This window comes from Arvicola amphibius, chromosome 6 (genome assembly GCF_903992535.2).
Source record: "Arvicola amphibius chromosome 6, mArvAmp1.2, whole genome shotgun sequence".
Taxonomy (NCBI): domain Eukaryota; kingdom Metazoa; phylum Chordata; class Mammalia; order Rodentia; family Cricetidae; genus Arvicola; species Arvicola amphibius.
Window position 1 is genome coordinate 137611855 of NC_052052.2, and position 13903 is coordinate 137625757.

Genomic DNA, 13903 nt, shown 5'->3' on the forward strand with positions numbered 1-13903 from the left:
GAGAGATACACACATGCACAACACTGGTGATATTTCATCCCAGAATCACAAACACAATTCAATAAATTTATAAAAGTACCTGAAACACATTAGCATCTCAGTCATCAAAATGTGCCACCATGTTTTGAATGGCACTTGTGTTCTTTTATGTAGATGTAGCCACTAGGACTCTCTAAATCAAACAGATAGACCGATGACCAAGGGTGACCCTTTTATTTCCCTTCTTGGTTAAAGTATTGCATTCCAGTATACTTTTTGGCATGGCTTAAAAAGAAGTCTGGGCCAAGGTTAAAGAGACCCAGGAGCCATTTGCACATTCCCCAGCCATAGGCCTTCTCACTTGAACAAGATGAAGAAGGGTTCCGATCAAAGGAAGGGACTGGGACAAAATGGCTGCTCTTCACTCTCCATTTTCAGGCCACTGAACTGTTTAGCAGGCAGGTCGCTTGGAGTGAGTGAGCACCACTCAGCTATAAAGGGTATTCTGTAGGAGGAGGTATGTTAAAACAGATGAATGTTCCCAGTTTTTCTCCTGTTGCGACACATATGGAAAGTTATAATATTCATGCCCTGCAGTGGACAGAGAAAAATCTGTTAACAGTTAAAGACCAGTTGCCCACAGGGTCTGGGGACATCAGAATTCACCCTGAAGCCTCTGAGAAGAAAGAAACTCCGGGTTTTCGTGATATCCATTTGTGTCATTTGAGCTGAGAATCGCAGGAATGGATATTCCAAAACCCCTCCTGGCTTTGGGGCTCATAAAATAGTGACCCCTGATCTGGCAGTTGGTCAAATAAAAAAATCTCTAGAAAAACTAAGGGCACCTAAAAATAACCAAAAGTTTTCCGATAAATTGTCTAACTTCATCTGAGTAATAGGAAAGCTAAGGAAAATGGTCTTTTATTTCTTATTTATGTTAAGTGTTGAAAGATTAGTATGCTTATTAGTGCCTGAAGAATTGTTGACCATGCTCGTATAGTTCAGAGAAGGAATGTCATGTTGTAAAACTTAATGGTTGTATAATTTTATATCTAATTTATTTATTTGTTTATAATGAGTCTTTGATGAGATACTAAGACTCTGTAGCTCATCAAGTTTCAGAATAAACTCATTCTTGAGAAATAATATAAATATCACCTAAGTATAACTTCTTAAAGTGTATAATTAGTGTTATTATTAGTTGAACTCAGTGTAAATAAAATCAAATGATTATTCAAGATATTTATATTTGCTCTTTTATGTTACATTGTTTTATATATAGAAAATATAAATATACCAAGTCTGAATTTTTCCCATTAAATGAACATACATTGCCACATGCTTTTCGTAGACATTACCATACAATTTCATGAAAGAGAAGACATGAGTTTTGTTAATACAATGTTTCTCAGAAGGCAGAGATCTTGAGTTAAAAAAAATCTCACATCAATATATATTAATGCTTTATGAGTTTTAGTTCATGTCTTGATAAAACAATACTGTTTCATTATTAATCATCTGAGATGCATACAGAAATAATTTTGGAACATGAACCAATTGAAAAAGCTATGTCAGACTGTCTTTTGAGCCAATATCTGGCATAAGAAAAATCATAAGGAAGTTAGTAAAAAAAAAAGTTATTATTTAAATGCACAGTGTACAGTGATTTAGAGAGCATTTGGGTTTAAAAACAAATAAAGTTATTTTATTTTAATAGTATTGCTAGGTTCGTGATAAGGATATGGACTTCAAATTTTCCACGTCTACTCCTCAAAATCATTCAGCAAACAATTTTTACATGAGGGGGCTCTTATAGTTAACTGTATGTATAAATGATCATATAATCCAGAGTACCACAGTCTCTTAAAGCCTCCTTCATGGTCTTTGAGCACCCACTTTGTCCTTGAGCTTTATTTTAGTTTACTATGTAAAGAGTAGATATGCGCTGTGCTGAGAATACGGTTCATTTTCCTCAAGCTCCATTTCTAAACAACCACTCGGAGCCCCATTTGATCATGGGAGAATCACAAGCTGTCTTCGCTGTCAAGAACATCCAATTCATTCATTTTCGCTTTCAGCCACTCTTGCCGCTTTCCTCCTAGTTCACGTTTTCGAAAGCGACATTCTGGCAGATGTAAATGAAGCTGTCATTAAGGTGCAGTCTCCTCTCCCAAGGTGGAAACTTTGGTTTCCTTGCCCTTTGTCCAAGCTTTCTGTTCCTTAGGGAACATTGCCTCAGACTGTTGGAAACAGCCGCCTCTCCAGCCTCCCTAGAGCCTGTGATGATCTAAGTGGGAAGGAAGAGAAATGGCCAGAGATCACCGTAGTAGAGCACCAGAAAAACTACCCATTTCCATCACGCAAAATGGAATCAAAGACCATACCTTGAGTAGCGTAGTCCTCTCTAGCTCCTGGATGAGAAAGCAAGAAAGGACTTTGGAAAAGTTCCCGCACGGTTTTGTGTGAATGACTGATGATGTCTAGATCTCCTGCAACTTCCAAGCATCATAATTGATACTTTTCCATATTCTCAGGAGAAACTGAAAATTTCCCATCTTTGGGGCTAGAGAGATGGCTCAATGGTTAAGAGCATTGACTACTCTTCCTATGTACCCAGGTTCAAGGCCCACCATTCACGTGGCAGCTCACTACTGTCTGCCACTCAAGTTCCGGTGGACCTGACTCCCTTCCACAGACATACACTCAGGTCAACTACCAATACACATAAACACTGAATAAATAAATGAATAAACAAATAAATAAATATTACTCTAAATTTCTTTCTCAGCTTTTAGCCTCTTTCACATTTCGTATCCCAAAAGGTTAAGAGCCAGGGAGCATTTTGTGATGCTTGGAGTGTGTTGAGTCGGAGAACAGAGACAAGAAAAGATGAGGAAGGGAACAGCATGACCCCATGCTGTGTAGAACTGGGCCAGAATGGGAAGGAAATTGAAGTCCTGAGAGTCCAAAATGGCTAAAATAAACACATTATGGAAAAGAAAGATGAAATGTACATTCTTGGATTAGGTCAAATTTTTTATTGCTCTTAATGTAACAGTGTCTGTCAGCTCCTCTGTCACTCAAATCAGCAGGAGGGGCTGGGTTTCCACTTGACCACCTGTTTTTACCCCTTCTAACCAACCGTGTCCTAGTTAGTGCAAAGTAAGAATATGAAACAGAAAGTCATGTGAACCGTCCGCGAAGAAACGAAAACTACCCGTGGCACTTGTGTCTTAGAAATGATTGTTTCAAGTTTCCCGTGATTAACTAAATAGTTCTTTATCACAAGCCCACTCTGGATCTGTTTGTTGAAGTCTGTAAATTTTTAACACAGTACTCGGTACCCCAATCCTAAGAATCTTTTGTAATTTGGTAAAACTGATATTTTGGACCCAGAGGGTTCTGGGCTCAAATTCCACCCAGGAATGCTTGTGCAGGGCACCTTCATATGTTATTGGTTAACAGGCTCTAATTTTCCTTAAAAAGCAACAAAAATTCTTATTGGTGACCCAAAGGCCTTTTCTTGTTTTTCTAGTAACAGAAGGGAAAGGTGAGTGGAGAAGGTATGTAGATGGGGCTCAATGGCAGGGATTTGCATTTCAATAAGCTAGATTCCTTTCTAGGACTTTCTCTTCATCCTCATCTTTCAGAACCTGGCATTTTATTTTGAGGACTGGGATAAATATTTTTAAATTTTAGATAGCTAACTAACATTTCACTTTATTTCATTTTTTATCCTAATTGTAATACTTTCAAGACACATTTTTGTACGCAAAATCGAGAGAGAGATCAAATATCAGATAAACAAAGGAAGAATGAAGGAGAGAGAAAGAGATGAAAGGGAAGAGAAAGAGAGTGGGGGAAAGGAATGGGGATTAAAAGAGACATTATTAACAAGAATAAGTGTTTAAAGGAACATGCTGGTGTGATTTATATTTACCAAGTCAGCACAACATTTTGTTGTTGTTTGTTTTAATGAAAGTACAAATGTTTATGGTAGGCTTCTCTTAAATCATTTTAATAATCCTTGTTGTGGATCACACATATGTGTGTGGAAACAATTATCGTGTTAACGCGGAATTCATAGCTAACATGTTTGCAAAGGCCCTCAATAGCAATGCCATTTCCTCCATATGAGATTTAGCGTTCCAGACTAAGTGTTTAAATATATATATATATATATATATATATATATATATATATATATGTGTGAAGCAATAGGAAAAACATGTGTTCATGCACCTCGCTTTGCATAACAATTCATTAAAGAACAAAAATATAAGCAAAGAAGGCCAGACTTGCTGGTGTTAACCAGTGGCAGGATAATGTTCGCCCTCTGGAAGAGACCAGTCTGCTATTAGACAAAGGGATTTGCTGTAGCAACTTAGATGCATAATAGAAACAATACTTGTTACAAATGTTCCCAGTTAATACTAACTTAAATAAAGTTTTCCCTGAGAAACATTTGCCTCTATGTTGTGTGATGTGTCTTTCTTCCAAACCAAAAATAGGCAGTGTTTGTTTTGATAGATGAGTTCCTCAATATCCCAAATGAACTTCTGTCACGGTTTTCTTTCTTTTCTTGCTACTGTCCTCTTTCCCACCTGTGGCTGTATTCTGATTGAATTTTTAAACCTCAGAGCTAACCTTACTTCCCTTGAGAAGTCTTTTATGTCTTCCTCTAGATGAGGTTAGACTCTTCTTTTTGATGTTCACGTAAGACATTGTTTTTCTTCTAATATAGATCTTATTAAATATACTAATTATTTAAATTAGGTTGGGTTCGGTTACATTGGGTTCAAAAGTAAAATAAAAAGCTGTAACCTCAATATAAACATCATTGTTCAATTAGTGGGGAAAAATGGGTTTTGAAGAGAGGGGCCAAAGTCCCCAGGCAGGTACAGGGAAGGGGTACACTGATGCTCGACTCAGAGGTAATAGTTTGGGCCTCTCTTGAGTTCTACACTAACAATTTTTTTCAACATACAGAAAACAAATAAAGCAAAGTTAAGTATCACAGGGGTGTTTTTCCAACCAACCAACGTCTAGACTTGTCACTTAGATTATAAAACAGAACAAGACCTATCTGAGAAGCTTTCTATCCACTCTAGCCATCTCAAGGGAGCCTGAATCCTGATGTCAGTCCAGGCACACAAAATGGTGGTTAGACTGGAACTTCCTGTGAATGAAATCTGGGCTCACCTAGCAAATTCTTCTTTTTGTTTGTTTGTTTGATTTCACTTACATGGACTTAGTTTTGGAGGTTATAAGGCAGGGTCTCAATTTGTAGTCCAGTCTGGTCATCCTTGTGCAGGTGTGTGACTATCTCTCATTGTGCATTTGATTTGTATTTTCCAAATGGATAATTCTTCCACAGAAATTTTTTTCATGTAAATATCTGCCATCTCTGCATTCTCTGATAAAATGCTATTTATGTTCTTTATTTTTCTAATTATAGACTTTTAATTGTTGAGTTTATAAATATTTTCCAATACTAAAATTCATTGTTCTTTTATTCATATCTTTGAAAATGTTTAAATTTTGTGGTCTTCAAGTCAATAATTCATTATTTTTTAAGCCATGAGTTTGGTGTCAAGTTTTGCAACTCTTTTTCTTCCAGGGGTCTGGAGCAAAGGCTTAGTGGTATAGAATACTTGCTGCTCTTCCAAAGGACCACAGTTCAAGAGTCTTGCGATCACCTGTGACTCCAGACTCAAGTGGTCCTGTGCTCTCTTCTTGCCTTCACATCTATGTTGCTTTCTCTCATAGAAACACATAGATATCATCATAAATAGTTTTAGATAGAAACACATAGATATCCTCATAAATAGATTTAGATAGAAACACATAGATATCCTCATAAATAGTTTTAGATAGAAACACATAGATGGTGGAGGCTGACCGAGGAGCCAAGGACAATGGCGATGGGCTTGGTCTCTACGACATGGACGGGCTCTGTGTGAGCCTTGTCAGTTTGGTTGCTCACCTTCCTGGACCTGGGGGGAGTTGGGAGGACCTTGGACTCAACATAGGGTAGAGAACCCTGATGGCTGTTTGGCCTCAAGAGGGAGGGAGTGAGGGTGTGGGTGGAGGGGAGGGGAGGGAAGGGGAAGAAGGACGGGAGGGAAGGGGGAGGAGGAGGGGAGGAGATGGAAATTTTTAAATATAAAAAAATAAACCATGAAAAAAAATAAAAAATAAAAAATAAAAAAAAGAAACACATAGATATCCTCATAAATAGTTTTAGATAGACATCTATTTTCCTAGACGGACTTCCCTAAGATTTTCTGTTTTCTGAAAACTGCTAAAGCTTTACATTTCTCTTTCTAATTACAGCGTTCAGGGAACTGGGAAAAATGTGACGTTTTGGTAAATGCGGGTTGATGAAAATTACGATGGTTAAGCACTTTTTTTTCCTGTGTTATGTTTGTCTGTTTGTGCCTGCTGCTATCCAATTGGTTCAGCGTCATCTTAAAGAAGACTTTTCTTTCTTTGTCATTAGAACCCATGTCGACAAACAAACAAACAATCAATAAAAACCATATCAAAATCAGCTTGTCTCATCGTAGGGCTCTGCTTCTTTATGGTTTCCAGCATATTTAATGTTTCTCCCACCGATGAGATATTATGCATCTCAGTCCTTAGTATTGATGGAGAAATTATTTCCATTTCAATTGTATGTGTAAAGTTATTTTAGATAGTATTAGGGCTTGTGACTTTCCACTTGGGGATAGAATAAGCCTGAGTGTGTTTTGTTAGATTTATGCATAAATACATTATTTTCTTAAAAATAATAATGTCTTTTTGTTTGGCCTCCAGATGCTTTTTGTTAGCATAACAAAGTAGGATTGATTTCTATGCTTGGAACAATTGTCCTTCAACCTGCTGGGCTCACTTAATAGTTCTCAGAGAGTCAAATGTGCGTGTGCGCATATGCATACACACACTAACTGTGTGTGTGTGAGTGTGTGTGTGTGTGTGTGTGTGTGTGCGCGCGCGCACGTGTGCATGCGTGTGTGGGGGGTATAGAGAGGGTAGAAGAGAAAGAGTATTATGCTTCAGGTATTATGAATAAAGACAGATGGTTTTCCTTCTTTCAGTTTTTTTAAAAAGATTTTTTGTTTTTATTTTACAGTTTTGCTCATGTATTTGTGGATGGGTATGTGTACATGAGTGAAGGTCCCATGAAGGTCAGAAGAAGGTGTTCATTCTCCTGGAACTGGAGTTAGAGATAGTTGTGAGCCTCCTAAAGTAGGTACTGGCACCTAAGCTAAAGATCACTGAAATATTAGTACTTGTTTACCATGGACCTTCTCTTGGGCCATATGATTTATTCTACTACCTAAGATTCTCTCTCTCTCTCTCTCTCTCTCTCTGTGTGTGTGTGTGTGTGTGTGTGTGTGTGTGTATCTCACTGGATGTGTGAGTGTGTGTGTATGTGTATATGTTGTGTGTGTGCATGTGCATGCGTGTGCATGCATGTGTATGTGTTTCGGGGGCAGGAGGGTTGGAAATTACAGGCAGTTGAAAGCTGCCTGACATGGCGCTAGGAACTGAACTCCATCCTCCTTAAGAACAGTAAGTGTTCTTAACTGCTGATCCTCCTCTCTAGTCCTTTTATTTCTTTCAAATGATCATCCCTCTCCTTTTGTTGTACTGCCTTATTGCTGTGAATTCATTTTAAATAGAAAAGGTGAGAACTGGTATATGTGCTTATTCCTGGTATCAGGGCTTAAATGTTAAACAACATTCTTTTCTTTTTTCTTGATTAGCTGTAAGGCTGACTCTGCAGTCTTTCTTTGGATCAGGCTGAAGTCACTTCCCCCTCCCCCCAGTTTCCTGGGAGTTTTTAATCCCAGCTGGATGCTGCATCTCGTTAAACATGTTCTCTATACCTATTTACTTAAGGGATTTATTCATTTGTAGTTCATAGACATAAGAGACTACATTGCTAAATAAGGAAGAACTTCAAAGAATAATCAATTTTAGCTTGGAAAGGTGACTTTAGTGAGCTGTGAACTCTACTTAAAATGAGACATCTGTGATGACTAGAAAAATAGAATGAAATGAAGCTGAGGCAGGAGGTGACCATAGTGCTGGGCAGAACCAACGTGAACCACGAAGTGAGCATGCCCTGCACACTGGAGAGACTGCTCTTTCCTGTATTTCACTTATTCTTCTTGTGTATGTGTTACGTATAATAAGTAACACATGGGTTTGCATGTGCGTGTGTGCATGTGTATGTGTGTGTGTGTTACAGAAGAGCCTATGAAGTGGATGCTTTGCCAATGAACCAGGAAGTGACCTGATACTGGAGATCTCCCTCCAGTCCAAGGTACATGGAACACAATAAGCAAAGAATTATCTGGAAGCCTTGTTCTATATGAATTGAGTCAGGTTATTGGAATTTACGGGGACAATGCCATAGCTTTTCTGCAGGAGAATAGGTTGGGTTTTTGCTGTTTTTTTGTTTGTTTGTTTTGGTTTCTTTTGTTTTTTTGCGAGGCCTTGCTGCAGTAGGCATAGGTAGTACATTTTGCAGTAGCAACAGTAATTCCATGTCCAGCTTCCTATTGAGTCTGGACCTCTTGCAGATGGCCAAAACTGGAGTTGGTAATAACTTTGATGACGAACATGGCAAAGCAGGCAATTTGGCAAGGAGAGCTACTCACAAATAGCAACGTGGGATCATTTTAATTAATTCTTATTTTTAAGGATGAACTGTCCCGTATAATGTAACCCTAAGCAAAACTAGTAATTCATTCTTTTAAAATGATAGGCCTCTCAGTTGTTGGTTTGTGGGAAATATAAGGAAGCTAATACTACAAGGAAGAAAAAAAAGCTGAATTCAGGACTAGCTTTCTTTTCATCTTGATTCATGAAACCCCATCTCAGAGGTAACTTATTGTTCATATCAACTAAAGAGAACGCATTGGAAATGAGATAAGAAAAGAACGGAAAAGCACATTTAGAACTAGCTTGCCCAAGACTGAGTGTTTTTTTTTTTTTTTTTTTTTTTTTTTTTTTTTTTTTTTTTTTATCTTGAAAATCTATTAGGAGTCCACCATGGTACAAATTCCACAGTTCTTTTCTTTTATAAAATAGAAAATGATTACAATTTTGCGTAATGTATTGTACAGGTTTAATAGGATCCCTCTCTTGCCAAGTGCTGCGGTAACAAATAAACACAATAGAAAACTGCTGACACAACGGGAAACTGCTCGTTCAACACAAATGGTTTCTGTAAATAAATCTAGTGTAATTTCCCTATACATCTCGACGATTGCTCTCAGCTCTATCCACAGGAGAGCAGCAGCATAGCGCTGGCAAGAGGCCGACTTTCGCCTTTTCTGAGCACTGAACACATAGCAATTTATGCTTTCTCGGCCACAGCTCTCCAGTGGACAGTGAGACACAATATGGGCTCCAGACTTGGGTGTCTTTCCCAAAAGCCACTGATGGAAAAGATTGCAGGTGTATGACTCCGGAGAAAGTAAAAACAACTCAGGAAGGGACCGAAGCATTAAAATCAGCTTTTCATTCTAATTGGGGTAAGGCTAAGCAGGTTCTAATTCTGCAACCTTTTCCTGTGTTCCTAGCTGACACTTGCTAGAGCAGGTGACAGTTTTATTTTCCCCAAATTTATAAAGCAAAAGACAGTAATGAAGGACCAGGCTCCTATATCTGGGTTCTGTTTCCAGTCACAGATGGTAAATGTAGTCAGGCCGTGGTAGTTGCCTCTGGAGTACATGTGTAGACTTTACTTTTCTGAACGTATCCCAGTCAGTAAGTATTACACCATTGAAACAGTATTTGCATTTTATTGCATATTCTGATAATTTGTTTTAATATCAGCTTGCCATAAATTAGAATCACCTAAATAGCCTCACCTGAAGAATTGTACTGATTGCAGTAATTGATGTGGGAAGATTCACCAGCAGAGTGGGGCAGACTTTCTGGTAGCAACCCAGATGTAAAGGGTATGTCAGAAGGGGCATGACTTGGCTGTTACCTACCTGTTGCTGCTGTGGATCCCTTCACTGCTCTCAAAAACAGGGTTTCCAGGCTTCCATCCCTGACTAAGCATAGTGGCTCTCCAGGAACCTTCCAGAGTTTTGGCACCCAACTTGGTGGCTTGAGTAACTTCTGGGTTCTTAGCCTCTTGGGTGTGAGACAGCTGTTGTCATTATTTTAACGTAAGCTTATTTAATATATTATATACATATATGAAAATTTATTAAAATATATCACACACAAACACACACAGTTTTGTCCCTCTGAAGAACATAAATACATATATTATAAATAATTTAGAAATGATTTAGAGTTGCAGGATACAAGAAGATGTGCTAGGTTCTATGTCAACTATTCATCATTTTATATGAGACTCAAGGATCCATAGATTCTGGTATTGGATAGGTGAGGTCAGACTCCAATCTTCATGGATACTGAGGGACAAGTATATAACATATCTAACCTAAAAGGAAATGTTTTGAATATATTCTTAGATTATTATAATTTGATCACTTATACCAACTATATTTGGATATAACTAACAAAGGTAAAATATATATTTGTTTTTATTTAAATAAATAAATTTGAGGCAGTTATATTGAAAGTCTTTTTTTCTGGCTTGGCTAAAATATATGCCAGTAATTAAATGTAAAAAAACCAAAACCAAAACAACAAAAAAAGGCAGATCCGAGGTTTGAAAACATTTTTTCAGGGATGTCACATGACTGAGTGGAATCAAGCAAAAAACTAACAATCATATTAACAATTCATTTACTGGATCCTAATCATTAAACCTTTACTGCACATGGTCCTGTTGTGTTTGCTCTTGTGCAGGATACTGTCATTTAGAGGTGGATGCTTCTGCCCCTATATCAGAAGGACTATTAGCTAGAAGTGAGAAGTGGTCCCAACAGAAGAGGGGAGAAATCAGGAATCAGCACCACACCCCGATGATTGGAGGTGCTCATAAAAATACATGGACTGTATTGTGGAGAAAATGTAAGCTGGGATACTTAGTTCTGTAGAGGAAACATGGGGAAGAAAAGGAAAAAAAAATGCATAAAGAAGGCCAAAGGCAAAAGAGAACAAAGAACACGAAGGGTTGGGTGCTAAGAGGTAGTGTTGTTTCCTGTGACATCAAGAGACCTGTGAAGATGGTCACATTTTAGAAAGAATCCAGTGTCCCCAACATGAAGACTGGGCTGTAAGGGATGAGGTAGGAACAGAGAGCAGTTTGGACCCTAATGTGGCAATTCAGGAAGATAATACTGAGTTGCTGAAAGGAAAGAGTGAGGGGAGGTGACACTATGTGCAAGATAAAGCTTGAGAGCTTTGCTATCTTCATTTGGGAGATAAATAGAACTAACCTGATACCTGCAAGATTCTGGCTTTGAGTGAAAAGCTAGACGTAGGTGGCGCGACTTGCAACAGGATTTGAATGAATCGCAAATAGCCTGTGAGTTTAGTTATGGGTGAAGTTCCTTCAAAGGTCCTTAAAGGGGAGATTTCTGGAAGACTCAAGCCAAGTTTGAGGTTACGTGAAGAATTCTTGGGTGGTCACATGACGTCACAAGGGCTTGCAGAGTACTTTGAAGTTGACCACTCCCTTCCAGGTGTCAAAGCTCTCTTCCAGTCCCACCTTCAAATCTTTTGCCTATCCTCTGGGACTCGCTAGATCATCGGGCCAGCCAAACAGATTTTCAACTAAAGATTTTTAAAGCAAAACTAAACTTCTTTCCCTCATGGAGTTTGCTCCAAAATGTTCAGAAACAAAAGCTGCTCCAGTCCAGAGATGTTTAGCTTTTTATCTATAATTCTCCATACAATAAAGGCAGAGACATAGCGATACATCTATGATGACTTAGAAAGGTATGGAGCCATTTATCAATCCAAGAGACCCATTACACATCAAGGCAGTTAAGGGATGACAGATGCCTACTGTTTAGGACCTGGAAAGAGGCCTGAACCCAGACTTTGAGAAAGAAGGACATAAGAACTCTTAAAATTTACATGAAAGTTGGAGTTGAATCGTCATCTGTCTTAGATTCATTTCTATTGGTGTGCTAAAACACTGACCAAAAACAACGTGAAGAGAAATGTTGTTTTCATCCTACAACTCTCAGCTCACAGTGCATCACTGAGAGAAGCCAGGACAGGAGCTCAGTGTAGGAACTTGAAAGGAATAATGGAAGCAGAGACCATAGACGAAGCCTGCTTACTGGCTTGCTTCTATTGGCTTACTCGGCTACTTTTCTTATTTAACCTAGGAAAGAAGCTACTCACAGTGAGCTGGGCCTCCTAAACCAAGAGGGAGGTGGGGAATCAAGAAAATGCAGCCCCCAAGACATACCCTCAGGACAATCTGATTGTGAAAATTTTTTATATATTTACTTACTTTCTTACTTAATGTATATGAGTCTTCTATCTCCATGTCCTTTATGCCAGAAGAGGGCATCAGATCCCACTATAGATGTTTGTGAACCATTACATAGTTGCTGGGAATCAAACTCAGGACCTTTGGAAGAGCAGTCAGTGGTCTTAACTGCTGAGTCATCCTTCCAGCCCTCGTGGCAGTTTCTTAATTGAGGTTCTCAATTCCTAGGTGACTCATCTTTCTGTCAAATAAATAAAAGTAAACAGCACACTGTTGTTTTCCTGTCAGCTTAGCAGCTGTACCTGAACCTACTGATATTTTAACTTCCCTCTTTACCATGTAGCCCTGCAATCAGTGCCCTGCTGCTCAGTCCTTGACCTGGTAGGATTTCTGGCCCTGCTGGTACTGGCTCTGCCACAGCCACCAAATTTAGGTTTTAACTAAATCTCTATTGTTCCATTTACCAATAAAGACTCAGGAGTCAGATGCTGGGATGAAAACCTGCTAGGTCAGAGAAGCAGAGAAGCAACCAGCTGACCTTCCTTTTTAGCCAGACATCCAACAAGAGAAGCGTCCCTTCACTACAAACCAAAAATCTCTAAGTCCCTCCCTACTCCTTTCTGTGTCTCTCTATCTGTCTTCCCAAGTCTTTCGTATTTTCCATGGATAATTATTGTCTACGAATCCCTGATTCTGACCCCTGTTCTAAGGTTAATTTTATTAGCACAATTCGGAGATTCACAGTGTGATCAAATATTCCGCAACAGCACACCATCCTAATCAACCTTTTGTGGAGAGGTTAAGCCATGGTTCTTTCACCACAGTCCTCCCTTTCAAATCAGCGTTACTATTGATGAAATTGAGGACAACAAGAATGGCATCAACATATGGAAGGAAGGAAGAATTAAATATGGGAGAAAGAAAATACAGCAGGGAAACAGATGCTAACCAAAAGTGTGCAGCACCCCTATTTTAATGGACTGTCAGTGTTCATCTTATATTATTGGATTATTCTATGTACCCAAAACAGAGGATCATGTAAGATGTTTGCCTAGAAAATTTGTCAAGAATTCATCCATGCTTTGTTTCTGAATTCACCATAGACGTCTTCTGGTCTTGACTTCTTATTTTCAGGAGCATCACTTTAAGGCAACTTCCATTCCTACACCTTATTTTTATCTGTGTCAGCATTGTGTGTGTATTGACTGCTTAGAACACAATGTAGAATATGCTTTCCAATATTATGGGACAAAGAATATAGTACCTTGTTCAAAGATAATAACCTGTTGAGATTTTTTTTTTGTAAGTCACTTACATCTGTGAATAAACCACACCTGGAGGTGAATGCAGGTTTGAACCCACTCATTCATTTCAGTGTCTCCTGTTAGCAATATAATATAAAATATGCTTTCATAGTACACATTACATAATATAATATAAAATTATATACTTATACTTAATAGATGTTATTAGGATAAGAGCAGGCAGGTATGTGTAGAATGCATGGTGAAACACAGAATTTCTTCTTCCCAAAGA